Source organism: Trichechus manatus, unplaced genomic scaffold, assembly GCF_000243295.1.
Source record: "Trichechus manatus latirostris isolate Lorelei unplaced genomic scaffold, TriManLat1.0 scaffold00011, whole genome shotgun sequence".
NCBI classification, from domain to species: domain Eukaryota; kingdom Metazoa; phylum Chordata; class Mammalia; order Sirenia; family Trichechidae; genus Trichechus; species Trichechus manatus.
The window spans coordinates 21792581-21807393 of NW_004443947.1; the positions used below are offsets into that span (position 1 = coordinate 21792581).

At 44.7% G+C, this 14813-nt stretch overlaps 1 protein-coding gene and 1 non-coding gene across 2 annotated transcripts in view; one reads left to right on the forward strand and one right to left on the reverse strand.

The window, feature by feature from the left end:
• Positions 1-14813, forward strand: part of CCNJL (cyclin J like) — a 64023-nt gene that overhangs the window by 1585 nt on the left and 47625 nt on the right. The window lies entirely within an intron of this gene.
• On the reverse strand, positions 13287-13357 carry TRNAG-UCC (transfer RNA glycine (anticodon UCC)). Its single transcript has one exon. It is a non-coding gene; the product is annotated as a tRNA-Gly (tRNA).

Below are 14813 nucleotides of genomic sequence, written 5' to 3' on the forward strand. Positions count from 1 at the left end.
CAAAGAGAGAAGGCCTTAGGAAGGTGGAAAAGTCCAGGTGGGCGGGAAGCACAGACCTGTGTATCTTAACCCCAGGGCAAAACTGGGAAGGCTGGTTTGGGGGACAGGTGTGAGGTAGAGGAGGGAGAGATCTTATTAGTAGGGTACCTGGGTGCCTACACAGACAGGTCCCGCATCCACCCCATTTGCACCAGGTGGCTGGGGAGCTCTGCTGAAAAAGTAGCCAGCTACTCAGGGCTTTTTCCTCATATAGCTTTTTACTCTTGCAACCGAAGTCCTTGGGTGGTGCAAATGGGTGACACACTTAGCTGCAAACCAGAAGGTTGGAGGTTCCAATCACCCAGCGGTGCCTCAGAAGAAAGACCTGGCAATCTACTTCCAAAAAATCAACCATTGAAATCCCTATGGGATACAGTTCTACTCTGACACACATGGGGTTGCCATGAGTGAAAATTGACTCCATGGCATCTTTGTTTTTCTTTTTTGTTTTACAACCAAATAAATACTTTTTTGTCATTTCCTGTACTAACTGGTCTGTCTCTGTCTTGCATTTCTTGTTCAGGCTGTATGTTGTACTGTCTTGTCTCTGCTTCTGTCGGTCTTCTTCCCCAAGCAGAATGGCTCCCATTCTGGGCATCTACAGAAGTCCAAGTCTTGGTGGTTCAGTTAAAAAGCTGGGGCAGTGGAGTGGTGGAGTGGTTAGTGTGTGGGCTTGGTCCTTTTCTGGAGGTGCTGGCTGGATGGAGTTAGCAAGAGCTACCATGAATTTGGGCTTCCTTGTTTACGTAGGCTCTGAGTGGTTGTCATTTCTGCTCCTTTTGGGAGGAATGACTTTGAACTGATTTGCCTTTCTAGCTGAAGTTTCTGAGAGCAGTATAAAGTCAACCAGTTTGGAAGGCAAGGGGGCAGGGAAACTAGATTACTGGAAAGGGAACAACCAGAATGGAAATGAGAAAGTTGACACACTGTGAAAAATGTAACCAATGTCATTGAACAAATTGTGTAGACCTTGTTAAATACGAACCTAATTTTCTGTGTAAACTTCCACCGAAAACAATAATATATCTTAAATTAAAAAAAACAAAACTGAATGTAACACACACACAGACACACACACACAGCTGCTAGTTTGGTTCTCTGAGAATCCCCAACTTTTTATATATGAGCAAGGGTGTTCTAACTCCTCTCCAGCCACTCACAGGAGCAGGGAAAGCAGTTGCCCATTAATTGTAACTTACCCATGCTGCCATGAGGCCTTGCTAGTTCAGTGGTAGAATTCACACCGTCCGTGCAGGAGACCTAGGTTTGATATCTGGCCAAGGCACCTCATGTGCAGCCACCACCTGTCTTGTCAGTGGAGGCTTGCATGTTGCTGTAATGCAGAACAGGTTTCAGGAGTGCTTCCAGATTAGGAGGAAAGCCTTCTGAAAATTAGCAATGAAAACCCTATGCACCATAACAGTCCAATTTGCAGCCGATCATAGGGATGGCATAGGAGTGGGCGGTGTTTCGTTCTGCTGTGCGTGGGTTGTCATGAATCAGGGACAGACTCGACGGCCGCTAACAGTAACAACCACTCATACCATCATAACTATATTAGTTTGCTGTTGGGCTGCCACCATTTGAAGGAAGTTGGTCTTGTCCCAGTTTTACAGGTTAGAAGTAGAAAGCTTAGGAGCCGATATGTGCACGGTCACCTCTGACTTGAAGCTGGTCTTAATAGGACAAACCCCAAGTTCTTTGGTCATAATGTGCTGCCTTCCCAGCATGCTGTTAAACTATTTCTGTCTTTTATTTCCTCTCAGAGAAGATGATGCTTCTTGAGAAAACTTCGCTTAATAGAGACTTCGCAGAGAGAAGTGAAGACTAGGGGGAACCCAGTATCCACTCTAGCCTTGCCTTTCTTATGGAATGAAGGCTGGGCCTTTGTTTTTCCCAGACAGGGTACTTTTTTATTAGACATCTATTCTAATAATAACTTTCCAACACAATAGAACACCCTGACAGGTGCCTTCCACACGGTAAACACTCAGTATTTGTTGAATGTTGCCAGATGAGTACAAAGCATGTTTACATATATGTTGTCATTATAGAAGCATGATTAATTATCTTTAATTGACTGATGTGGGAGGGGAGACCCTCAGAAGCTGAGATTCAGCGAACATCACCAAGATAGTGAGAGCCCCACTTTGTCAGATTTGAGGTTCCAGTATAGCATCATACCACAGTGTGTAAAATGTGACACCGTGCAAAGAACCAGTTTTGGTGTTAGATGCAAACTAGTAATGGAGGTGAAACCTTGAGCTGCTTATTTAACCTCTCTAAATCTGGCTCTCTATTCTCCATTCCCATACACCTGACAAGGAGGTCATGTCACTTCCCTGCTTAAAGACCTCTAGTGTCTTCCCATTGCACTTACAATAAAGTTCCCAGTCCTTACCACTACCTGTAATACCTGATACAGTCTGGCCCTTGCCTGCTTTCCAGTCTTGTCTCCTACCCCCTCCCGCCCTCATTGCTGTCAAGCTCCATTGACCTCCTTTCTGTTCCCTTGAACATGTCAAGCTCATGCTGCCATGAGGCCTTGCTGGTTCAGTGGTAGAATTCACACCTTCCATGCAGGAGACCTAGGTTTGGTATCATGTGCAGCCACCACCTGTCTGTCAGTGGAGGCTTGCATGTTGCTGTAATGCAGAACAGGTTTTAGCAGCGCTTCCAGATTAGGAAGAAAGCCTTCTGAAAATCAGCCAGTGAAAACCGTATGGATCATAACAGTCCAATTCGCAACTGAGCATAGGGATGGCATAGGAGTGGGCACTGGGCAGCCTTTGCACTGGCTGTTCCCTTTATTTGGAATCTTTTCTCAGTTTGTTGCATGGTTGTCCACACTCATCTAGTATTGCCCTTCCATGTCACTCTTAAATCACCCTGTTTTATTTTCTTCCTAGCACTTATCAGTATCTGGAATTGTTTTCTGCTTATTATATTTTACACACACACTAGAATATGTCTTCCACAAGAAGAAACCTGTGTCTGTCTTGTTCAGTGCTGAGGCCTAGGTTCCTAGAACAGAGCCTCCCCGATATGTGTGGAATATGGGGAAGAATGAGTATATCAATCTGCTGTAGTTTCTCTTATGTAAACTGGGGGAAGAAGTTTTATGGGAATGTTAGGGTTAAATGAGAGAACCTGAGAGCGGTGTGAGGCACATGGTAGGTACATTCTTGGGTGTGGATCCTTTGTGGTTACGATTGCTGTGTATGAGACCAAGACCAGCAGCCCCCTACACATGGTGCATGCTCATGGTAAGGCTTGGGTCTGTGACTACCCTTCAGGGGGCTCACAAGTGGGATCACTTACCCTTGTAAGAAAGCCATCGCTTTCCCCATTGGATGGATGATGGGGTTGAGGCTGGGAGAGGCAGCAATTTGCCCAAACTCGTGAACCTGCTGAGGGACTGGGACCCAGGAGCTAGACCCCATTAGCAAGACCTAACCAGCCAGGATAAAGCCATCCTGACTGACACACGGGGGAATGGAAGCTTCTTCCCATCCAAATCCCACTGGATAATCTTTCCTTCTCTTCCCTTTCTCGTCTGGCAAGCATCTATATTATGTGCTTAAATTCCTCCTTTGATCAAAATCCTTCATGATCCTATTGCTTCTGCTCAAGCAGACCTAGAATCCCACTCCCTTCGGCTGCCCCCCATTTGACCCCTCCGCTGGGAGCAGGGTGTGCCAGCCCGTACACAAAGTCAGGTTTCTTACCTGATACACTTGTGCCTCCGGAATCACTTCAGTGAGCATGAGGGAGGAGCAAGAGGGGCAGATCATCCCCAAGCCACTGGGGACCATAAGACCGATAGTGGTGTTTTTCTGGGAACCAAGTCTATGTTACCATGAGTATTCAGACGAAAACTGAGAGTCACTTTTTTTTTCCTCTGAAAGATGCATCCCCCTGAGTTTAAAATTAGTTTGATCTTAAACAGCTGATGGGTTTTGACATGTTCTAGGTGCACATGATGGCATTAGATCTTGAGGACCACCTTCCTTCTCCTTTAAGCCTCTCTGCCCTCTGCCATGTGTCATGGCACCAGCCTCAGTCTTATTTCTCTCACGGTACTCATCACCCTGGCTAGTAATTCTTGGTGTACTTGTCCTTCCCACTGGACTAAGTGCTCCTTGCAGGCACGAGCTGTGTCTTGTATCTCGGCATTTGTAGACCAGCTCCTGGTGCAGAGAGGAGCCTCAGAGTGTCCGTTGCCTCACTCGATACATGCACTGGCAGTGTGAGAGCACGGATGCAAGGGCTCTTCTTCTGGGACATGCTGAGTGGATGTGCAGGAACGTTCCTAGGGATCCTTGTTACATTTAGCCTAGGCTGGAATTTTGATGTCTGCCAGAAGATGCCTGCTGGCCTGGCCACAGTAGTCTGTGTGAGTGGCATGAAGCTGGCTGTGGTGCCAGGCACAGGGCCAGGTGGACAGTGCCTCCCCAGCTTCCTACAGACTTAACTTATTCTCCTATCACATAACACTCAGGGAGGGTGGATGTGATTAGAAAAAGAATCTTTGCCCAGAAGAGCAGATTTACTGGCCTGGACCAAAGGGCAGCTTAAGGATCTTAGGGAAATAACTAAGGGTGAGCCTAGATAATAGAGACCAGACTGTCCCTCCCAGACTTCTTGCAGGTGGTTCCGTTTTTCTTCCTGAATTTTATCTCCTAATGAGCAGCAAAATACATGGAACATAGTCTTGTCTCCTTTTGATTTATGTTCATCTTACACATAATCTTCACTCTCCAATTAGGAGGAAATGGTTATACTAGTAAGCAAAGAAAATGTTTAAGGACCGTCACTTCTGTGATTTAATGCCTCTTGGGTATGTGGAAGACTTTCTGAATAGAGTGGTATTTGGAGTACTTGGGAGAAAAAAATCCTTCCCTCCCAAAACCATGTTGACAAACTCTACTTGACAAACCTGGTGACCTTTTATCTCCCTGGGCTCTGGAGGCCTTTGTGCTAAAGGCCCCCTCCTTCTTCTCCACCAGGTTTCCCTTCTCTGAAGCCCCAAATCACATGAGACCTTAGGCTGTTCTCTTCCTGCCCCAGATTTGAAATCTAGAGAGCAACCCCCTAATGCGTTTTTCCCACTTCCTAAGGCTTACTTCATTGCACATCAGAGGACTTTAGCTAAATGTTTCCATGTTTCTTGAACCAGGAGGCATAATGAAGGACATTTTCACTGATTTCTGACTGAATTTATATGTACATTTTCCAAAACAACAACACGAATTTTGTTTAGTGATGATAATGGCAATGATCAGTAAATGTCAGTGACATTTGTTGAATACTTACTGGTACTGTTTTGAGCACTGCACCCAGCATGCCCATGTTTTATCTCATTTAATCTTCACATCAGTCTTAGTGCTGGGGTTAAGCCCATTTTACAGATGGGGAAACTGCAAGGCTTAGAGGATATGAGTGACATCTTACAATCTAACAGCTGATTGTATCAGAGCTTGACTGTCACTTAAGGCAGTCACATTCCAGAGCCCATGCAGCTTGATTAACCACTATATTATAGTTACTCCTGTATATTTGAGAAAAAAAAAAATCCATTTTAACAGAGAATGGAAGTACAAGTCAGGGAAAAATCGAGGCTCAGTCCTCTGTAAAACTGTAGCTCTTATGTTGTACTTTTTCTATGGTTTTCCAAGAGATTGCTGTTGTTAGGTGCCATTGAGTTGATTTTGACTCATAGTGACCCCATGTGACAGAGTAGAATGGCCATATAGGGTTTTCTTGGCTGTAGTCTTTACAGAAGCAAATCTCCAGGTCTTTCTCCCACAGAGCAGCTAGATGGGTTCGAACTGCCAACCTTTCAGATAGCAGCCAAGTGCTTAACCATTGCGCCATCAGGGCTCCAAGAAATGGTTCTCCCTAAACCGCTCTGAAAAGCTAGCAGCCCAGGGCATGGGCCATGCTCTGGGTTGTTTGCCGGTACAGGGCCTCCCTTATTTGGTCCAGGTGGGTAGCCAGGTCTGGTGCCTCACCTGTGTTTGGTGCTTCCCACCTTGAAGTGATATGGCCACTGCCATTACCTGGTCCCGGGGTGGGCGTGGTGGGCTGTTCTATCTTGACAGAGAAGGGACATCTCTAGGCCTCCCTCTTTTGCCTGAATCCTGACAGCTGGATGGTGGTAGACTCTCATTCCAGCTCCATCCTGGGCCCCTGGGTTAAAACTGCAGCGTTTTCCAATGACCACTGAAGCTTGCATGTCCTTTTATTTCTCGCTTCCAACATTAATATTTTTTCTTCTCATCCCTCCCTCTAAATTCCTTAAATTTCCCCACTGCAAGGCTGAAAGTCTGTCTCCTTATAGAAAGTGATGATCCTGATCCTTGCTTGAGGAAGGGATCAACAATTTGGCTAGGCCATCCCCCAATTGTTTTATCCACCCCTTACCCCTCCTATTTGGGTTTCTGTATCCCCAGGGTACAGTTGTCCCCTAAGCACGAGGCACACCCAGACCTACCAATAATGAAGTGTTTCAGACACTGGGGTCGGGACATCACTGCCCAGGTTGGTTCCAGGGTTGTGTCATTCAGGCTTTTCAAACCCAAGTGCTGGTTTTGAGAAGCACTTGGATACTGACAGGGCTGTTCTGTGGTCTTCAAGTGAGCCCCTAACAGTTGTCCTCATGGTCACGCCTGGAGGTGAGGCTAGTAAGGCTTACAGTGTAACAGGCAAAGATGGTTTAGGCTGTGCCAGGAGGTGTACGCAGACAGAGGATAGAAAATGGATTGGGAAGGACTGAAAACAGCAAATTGGGTTGGGGGGCTAGATGGGATGACTTTCAAGATGGCTGCCAGCTTTGTGACTGCCAAACTCCATTGTAGGAAGCTGGTGACAAAACTGAAGCTGAACTTGGTGCTTCCACTTTCGCCTTCAGATCTGAGAGTACTAAAGCTCTCAATGTGCTCACAATACCCCGTCGAGACCTGGTCACAATGCATCTCATTTGTGGAAGAAACAATTGTCTTCAAGCCTTCCTCTGTCCTGTAAAATGGGAGTGGTCCCTGTCTCGCCTGCGTTCCAGGTGTCCCAGGGAGAAAATGGGCATGAGCTAACTCTGTCAGCCTCTGGTGCTTCCAGATTGTGTGGTGGGGAAGGGACTTGGCTGAGAAAGTCTGCTCCCTAAGTGGGGAGGACATCTGAGGCTTTGAGCTGGCCCTGTGCCCTTGCCCTTGACTTGCTCTTTGTCTTCCTAACTCACACGGCCTCTTGGGTAGAGGGAGTGCAGCCAACGATTCTCTAGTGTGTCTGAGCACCTGACAGAAAGAGGTGACATCGTGTGTCTGCTTTCTTCTTTTCTTTTTTTTAATACTATCATGCACACACACACACATACACAAAGCTTCTTTTGTTTAGGAAACTGCAAAAATAAATACAACTGAACAGAAGAAAGTATAACTCCCCCTACAATCACACTGTTTGGAAATAATTATTTCCGATAGTAATTGCTGACATTTTGGGTGTATGTTCTTCTTCTGTATGCATATCATCATTGTATGCATTTTTATTTTGAATCTTTTTTAGTAAAAATGGAAAATTTTTTTGTCTCAAAACACTGTTCATTTTTCAGTACACCCTATACATCTTTCCGTGCCGTTTGTCCCCACCTAATTTTTGATTATTGGACATTAACAAAACATTGAAACCGTCAAATTGTGTTTATTTAGAATAGACAACACACAAACACAGTTTTAAAAAAATCAAGCTATATAAAAGGGTAGATGGTGAAAAGGCTTTCTTTCACCCCTGTCCCCTAGTTGTCCTCCCCAAAAGGTACTACTGTTTCTAATTCCTCGTGAATCCTTCCAGAGTTATTTTATTCATAAATAAGCTTGTGTGTGTGCGTGTTTTAACACAAGTGATAGTATAATTTACATACTTTCCTATACCACATGATTTTTTAATGTTGATAAAATTTTTAATGATTTATTTTTGTTGTTGTTGAAGATATACACAGCTAAACAAGCACCAATTCAATAATTTCTACCTGTACAATTCAGTGACATTGATTACATTTTTTAAGTTGTGCAACCACTCTCACCCTCCTTTTCTAATTATTCCTTCACCGTTAACATAAACTCACTACCCCCTAAGCTTTCTATCTAACCTTTCACATTGCTGTTGCCAGTTTGATCCTGTATAGTTCTTTAAAAGAGCAATAATGTTGATATTTTAATAATTAAAAATAAAATTATCAAAACCACCAAATAGAGACTCCATGAACAGAAGGAACTTTTGTCTCTTCTGCTTATTGTAACAATAATGGTATATAGTGGGTCCTCAATAAATTTGTATTGGAAGAATGGGATCTTTGATCATTTTCTATCCACATATATACATTTTGTTTTACAAAAGTGCCATCATAGTATATTACAGCTCCATAATCTGTTTTTTTTTTTTTTTCCTTATCTATACGTACCAACATTCTGGGTCATTAACTCCTCTTCTCCAGTATCATACGTGATGTTTTATTGGCTACACCATGATTTGACTGACTCATCCCGTTGTTGGATGCTTAGGTGGAGCTGGTTACTCTTTTTTTTTAAATTTGAAGTATAAGTTATATATAGGACAGTGTACAGATCTTCAGTGTACATATAGTTCAGGGAGTTTTGATGAATGTAAACAACGATTGTGAGGATGGCACAGGACCAAGCAGTGTTTTGTTCTGTTGTACATAGGGTCGCTATGAGTCAGAAGTAACTCAGTGACACCTAACATACACCCATGTAATTACCACCATAGTCAAATTATAGAACATTGTCATCGGCCTAGAAAGTTTCCTCCTGCTCCTTTCCAGTCAGTCTGCCGCCATCCTACCCCAGCCCTGCCCTAGGCAATCACTGATTGGCCTTTCTGCCACTGTAGATTAGATATGTCTTTTCTGGAGTTTCACATAAATGGAGTGATATAGTATGTACTCTTTTGTGTCTGGAGCCCTGGTGGCACAGTGGTTAAGAGCTGTGGCTGCTAACGAAAAGGTCAGCAGTTTGAATCTACCAGGCACATCTTGGAAACCTTATGGGGCAATTCCGCTCTGTCCTGTAGGGTCGCTATGAGTCGCTGTGCGTCAAAATTGACTCAACAGCAATGGCTTAGGCATTTGTGTCTGCCTTTTTTTTTTTTTTTTTACTTAGCGTAATGTTTTTGAGATTCATCCATGTTATTGCATCTACTAGGTGTTTATTTCTTCTTATTGCTGAGCAGTTTTCCCTTGTATGAATATAACACAGTTTGTTCATCCAGTCGCCTATTGATGGCCTTTTCGGTTGTTTATGGTGTACCGTTTGATTTTACAAAATGCTGCAGAGGTGATCCTAGTCTTAGATCTGTGAGCGTGCTTAGGAGAATGAGTTTCTCAAATGCAATTGCTGGTCAAGGGGTATGATTTTAAGTACTTTACATATCACCAATGTTTTGGCTTCCAGGGATGCTGCAAAAAGTACCACAAAGTGGGTGGCTTATAAGAACAGAAATTTATTGTCTCACAGTTCTGGAGGCTGAATTCAGGGTGTTGGCTGTGTTGATTCCATCTGAGCCTTTGAGGGAGAGTCTGTCCCATGCCTCTCTCCTAACTTCTGGTACCTCTAGGCATTCTTTGGCTTGCAGCTGCAGCACCATATAGCATCCTTTGACTGTCTCCCTGTCTCTCTGTATTTTCTCCTCTTTTATATCAGTCATGTAGGATTAAGACCCATCCTACCCCAGCATGACCTCATGTTACCCTAACTGATAACATTTTCAAAGACCCTATTTCTAAACAGGGTCACATTCACAAGTACAGGGCTTAGGACTTCAGCATATCTTTTGGGGTGACACAATTCACTCCATACAACCAGTTAATAAATTCCCAAAACGTTGCACCAGTTTACACTATCACTCGTGGTGTGGTAGGTGGAGTGCCTGGATCCCAGCAGCTTTGCTAACCTTGGATATTATTCTTTAAAAAGAAATTGATGCTATTTGGATAGGTCCCAAAAATGTCTTGTTTCAATTGTTGGCTGTGTTTAAAAGAGTGGGGATTCAGAAAGAAAACCTCTAGAAGATAGAAAGGGGAGTGGTGGGGAACTCTCTGAATGCTTTCCAGGATCTCTTGGGCCCCATCTGAGCAGAGTGCCGGTCTGAAACCCGTACTGGGGGCTGGGAGAGCGTTGCTGGGATGACCTTCAGTCCTGGCTAGAAGACTCCTCTTCAGCCCCTCTTAGTCATTGCATGGTGTGCTGCTCCCTCCTCCCCAAGTAGCTATAACTGAATCCTTAGAAAGCAAAATGTGAATTGCCCTGAGGCCCTGGGTCCCATGCAGGTTGCAAGTCACTGGAGCAGATGGTGCAGGAGCCTCGGTGTTCTTGTGATAGGGACGTCCACGTTCGTACTGCCAGCTGCTTAGTCCTGAAGTGGTCATCCAGCGACCTGGGTGGGTAGGTTGAGGGGAGACGAGGAGGGAGAGGAGGATGTCATACAGAACAGAAGCTCGGGAATTGGATGGATTGAATTATTATAAGGAAAAGATGGAAAAAGCTTAAATGCTGATCAGTAGGGAATTGGTTGCACTATGGCTCATCCATACGCTAAATTACCATGGAGTCATTAAATGTGACGTGATAGATAGCTATGTACTTAATGACAGTGGGTTGTTCCGATCATGGTAAAAAATCCAAACAGTTCAGAGCACTTCTGACTCTTTTGGCGTTAACCACTGTTGTTTTTTTCCTTGTTTTGTTTTTCTGAACTTTTTATTATAGAAATTTTAAAGAGATACAAAAGTAAAGAGAATAGTAGAATGAATCCCCACATACCCTCCACCCAGCTTCGGGATGTGTTTCATCTGTCCCCCAGAAATCATGTCATATTTATGGGTAAATATCCACCAACAGATAGGGGTCTTTGAAAAACATGACTATGCCATTATCACGCCTATCAAAATTAACCTTAATTCATTACTGTCCTCTACCACCCAGTCTGTATACTGCTTCCCCTAGTTGTTTCAAAAATCTTTTTTTATAGTTAGTTTGTCCAGATCATGATCCGGGCAAAGTCCATGCATTACATTTTTTTAAATGTCTCTAAGTCTTTTAGGAGCCCTGGTGGTGTGGTGGGTAAGTGTTCAGCTGTTAACCGAAAGGTTGGTGGTTTGAACCCACCAGCGGCTCTGCAGGAGAGAGACGTGGCAGTCTGCTTTCATAAATACTTACAGCCTTGGAAACCCTATGGGGCAGTTCTACTCTGTCCTGTAGGGTCGCTATGAGTTGGAATTGACTCAACACCATTGGGTTTGTTTTTAAGTTTTAAGTCTTTTATTCTCTGATGGTTCTCTACCCCTACCCCACCTTTATTTTATTTTTCATGCCATTGATTTGTTGGAGAAATCAGGTCATTTGTCCTGGTTAATGACCCATATTTTTTTGTTTGGCTGATTACTTCCTCATGGTATCATTGAACTTGAGTTAACCACTATTAACAGTTTGGTTTATACACTTCCCCAATCTTGTGGGATTACAGTACGCTGTAAGCTCCTTGTTCTCTAGTTTCCAGCTCAAACATGACTGCCTCAGAGAAGGTCAGACAAACGTGACTCCCAGGCCAAGTCAGGGCCAGGCTCCTGGTTACGTGCTCACAGACCACCCTCAAATGTCCCTTCATAGCGCTGAGCATGATCTGTAATTACACGTTATTTATACAGTTATTTCATTTAGATCTGCCTTCCTCCCTGAATGGTAGGCTCCTGGGGCCAGGAACTGTCGCCTTAGTTCTGAGCAGAGTAGCTGTTACCTAAGAGGCCTCAGTCACTATGTGCTCATCGCATACACCTCATCTGAGGTCTGTGCATTACAACCCACAGATTGCCTTCCTGCACCTCACTGTCGAAACAGGGTTGGGGGGTAGGTAGCACAGCTTCCAACAACGCCATCGTGCTGGTGGAGAGAGAACCTCTCAGGGCTTTAGCAGTTTGACCCAGATCACCCTATTTAGTAGGAGAGTTGGGGCCTTAAAACCTCCTGCCCATTCTTACCTTAGATGAGGTGCGTGCATACGCACAGCGGAGGGACTGCAAGACAGCCTTGAAGTCAGTGATGGTGTAACAGAAACTTCCCTTCAAGCTTAGCAGACACACTGGGAAGTCCCTGAGGGAGGTGAGAAGGTGGGGTTCATGGTACAAAGCTGTACAAGTACAACTTGACTGAGTTGAGCTCTCTCTTGAGTCTCCTTTTGTGTGAACTCTCTGTTTTGAAATAATTTCACACCTAGAGAAGTGTTGCAAGCATAGTACACAGTTCTTGACATGTTACTATATTTGCCTTATCATTCTCTTTTTCTATATTTTATGCACTTTTTTTTTCTGGACCAAGTTGAAGACATAATGCTTCATTATACTTTAATATGTCAGGGTTTATTTCTCACGGTTACTTTTAAGGTTGGCCATGAAGAGGATTCTGGGGGAATTGTTGTCAAACGACTTAGGGACACTTCCCCAGGTGTCAGAAAACTCCCAGGAGGCATGTATCAGAAGAGGACGGGATCGATTCAGCATCCTGGTTAGGAAGGAGAAACCCAAGCAACCCTGGGAAGGCCTTGATGAGTCCAGGGACGGCAGAGCTCTGGCTGATTTCCCGGGACCATCTTCTGGGCTTGGCTGGCAAACAGCACTGTGAGGCGGGCCTCTTCATCCAGCAGTCTTTAATGAGCCCGGTTTAATGAGCCCCACGTATAACCTGCAGACGCAGGAGAGGCTCTGCCAGGGGTGAAACCACAACCCAACCCCTGCCCGGAGGGCTCTTAACCTCTTGGTCGTAGTCCTGTAAAATCAACTACAGCTTTATGTTAATGGCCATAATAGCCAGTTAATGTTAGTAAAAGTCCCCATTTAATGGGTGCTTATTGCATGCTAAAAGCTTAGCATACATTATCTTCCATTATCTAAGTCCTCACAGCAAACCCCTTGAATAGGCACTCCTGTTGTTAGCTGCCCATCCTGTTGGCCTCATCATGGTGCCGTGTACAACGGAAGGAAATGCCGCTTGGTCCTGTGCCATCCTCATGATCCTTTGTAGTTGCAGATCAGACCATAAGGTTTTCGTTGGCTGATTTGCAGAACTAGATTTCCAGGCCTTTCTTCCTACTCTGTCTTAGTCTGGAAGCACCACTGAAACCTGTTCAGCATCACAACAATACACAAGCCTCCACTGACAGACAGGTGATGGCTGTGCATGAGGTGCATTGGCTGGGAATTGAACCCAGGTCTCCTTCATGGAAGGCAAGAATTCTACCACTGAACCACCAAAGCCCCCTAGTAGGCACTGCTATTATCCCCATTTTACAGATGGGACATGTCAAAGTTCAGAGACTTTAAATAACTTACCTGAGGCCACATAGCTGTTAGGTGGCAGAGCCAAGAGCCAAGATTTGAATCCAGGCAACCTGGCTTCAGGGCTTGCACTCTTAATCACTGTACCAACAAATTAAGTTTCATTGCCTAGGAAGTCATGGAAAGCTTCAGAGAGGAAGTACTCTTTGAACTGGTTGGAAAAAGGAGTAGAAGCTTGCCAGGCAGAGAAAGGTATGGAGGAAGACATCTACCATGGCACAGGGTTGTTTGTGATAATCACCAAGAGTGACCTTCAAAGGGTGGTCTGGTGAGTGGGGGGTGGGGAGTGGGGAATGAGACCAGGACCATTGGCATTAGGGGTGGGGGTCTCCCTAGATGTTTGCACTTTATCCTGAGAGCAAATGGAGAGCTGAGAAAGAGGTAAGTAGGGGTGTATCAGCTCACAGTGGAGAATGGACCTGGCCTTGGAGACTAGTTATCGGTGTTGCAGTGATCCAGAGAGGTCGCGTCTGAACCAAGACAGGAAGTGGGCAGAGATGAGAAGGTTTAGATGATAGGTCAAAAGGACCAGTTAACAAAGAGAGTGAAAGATTTCAAGTTTCTGACTAGTTGGAACAGAGTAATTTTCCTTTGCTGAGTGAGCATGATCAGCCTTTTTCACGATAAACATTATGAACGTTGTTCTTGGAGCGCTCCTTCTGGAAATTGTTAGTTTCTTTGTAATCTTTGAAAAACCCACTGCCATCAAGTGGTTTCTGACTCATAGCGACCCCATAGGGTTTCCAAGGCTGTAAATCTCTACGGAAGCAGAATGCCACGTCTCTCTCCCGCAGAGCCACTGGTGGTTTCGAACCACTGACCCTTTGGTTAGGAGTCGATCGCTTTAACCACTGCACCACCAGGGCTCCGTGTAATTTTTGAGGGCTCCCCAGTGTCCTCTAAGTTATGTTAATGTTTAGTAGGCACCTACAATGTGCAGTGTTAAATGCCTTATGTTTGTGATCTCATTTTTTGTTTAAAAAAGGACCAGTTAAATCTACTGACCAAGGCAGTGGTTCTGGAACATCGGTGAGCATTCATTCATTCATTATTCATTCATTCATTAATCACATATTTTTTGGCAACTGACTGCATGCCAAGAACTGTGCTACCCACTGGGGATGTGGTGGACAAAACAAAGTTCTCTACCCTCACAGAGCTTATAGTAAGCGTTGGGTTCAACTGAAGCACTTGTTGAATGTAGATAGATGCCTAGAATCCATCCCCAGGGCTTCTGATTCCGTAAATCAGGAAAGGAGCAGGAAGCTTCCATTTTCACACCCGTCCCTAGAAGATTCTGATGCATTCTCACCGTGTGATAAACCCTGGACTATGGATCAACAAGGGGATGGGTCCCAGCTGGAGCGACTGGGCT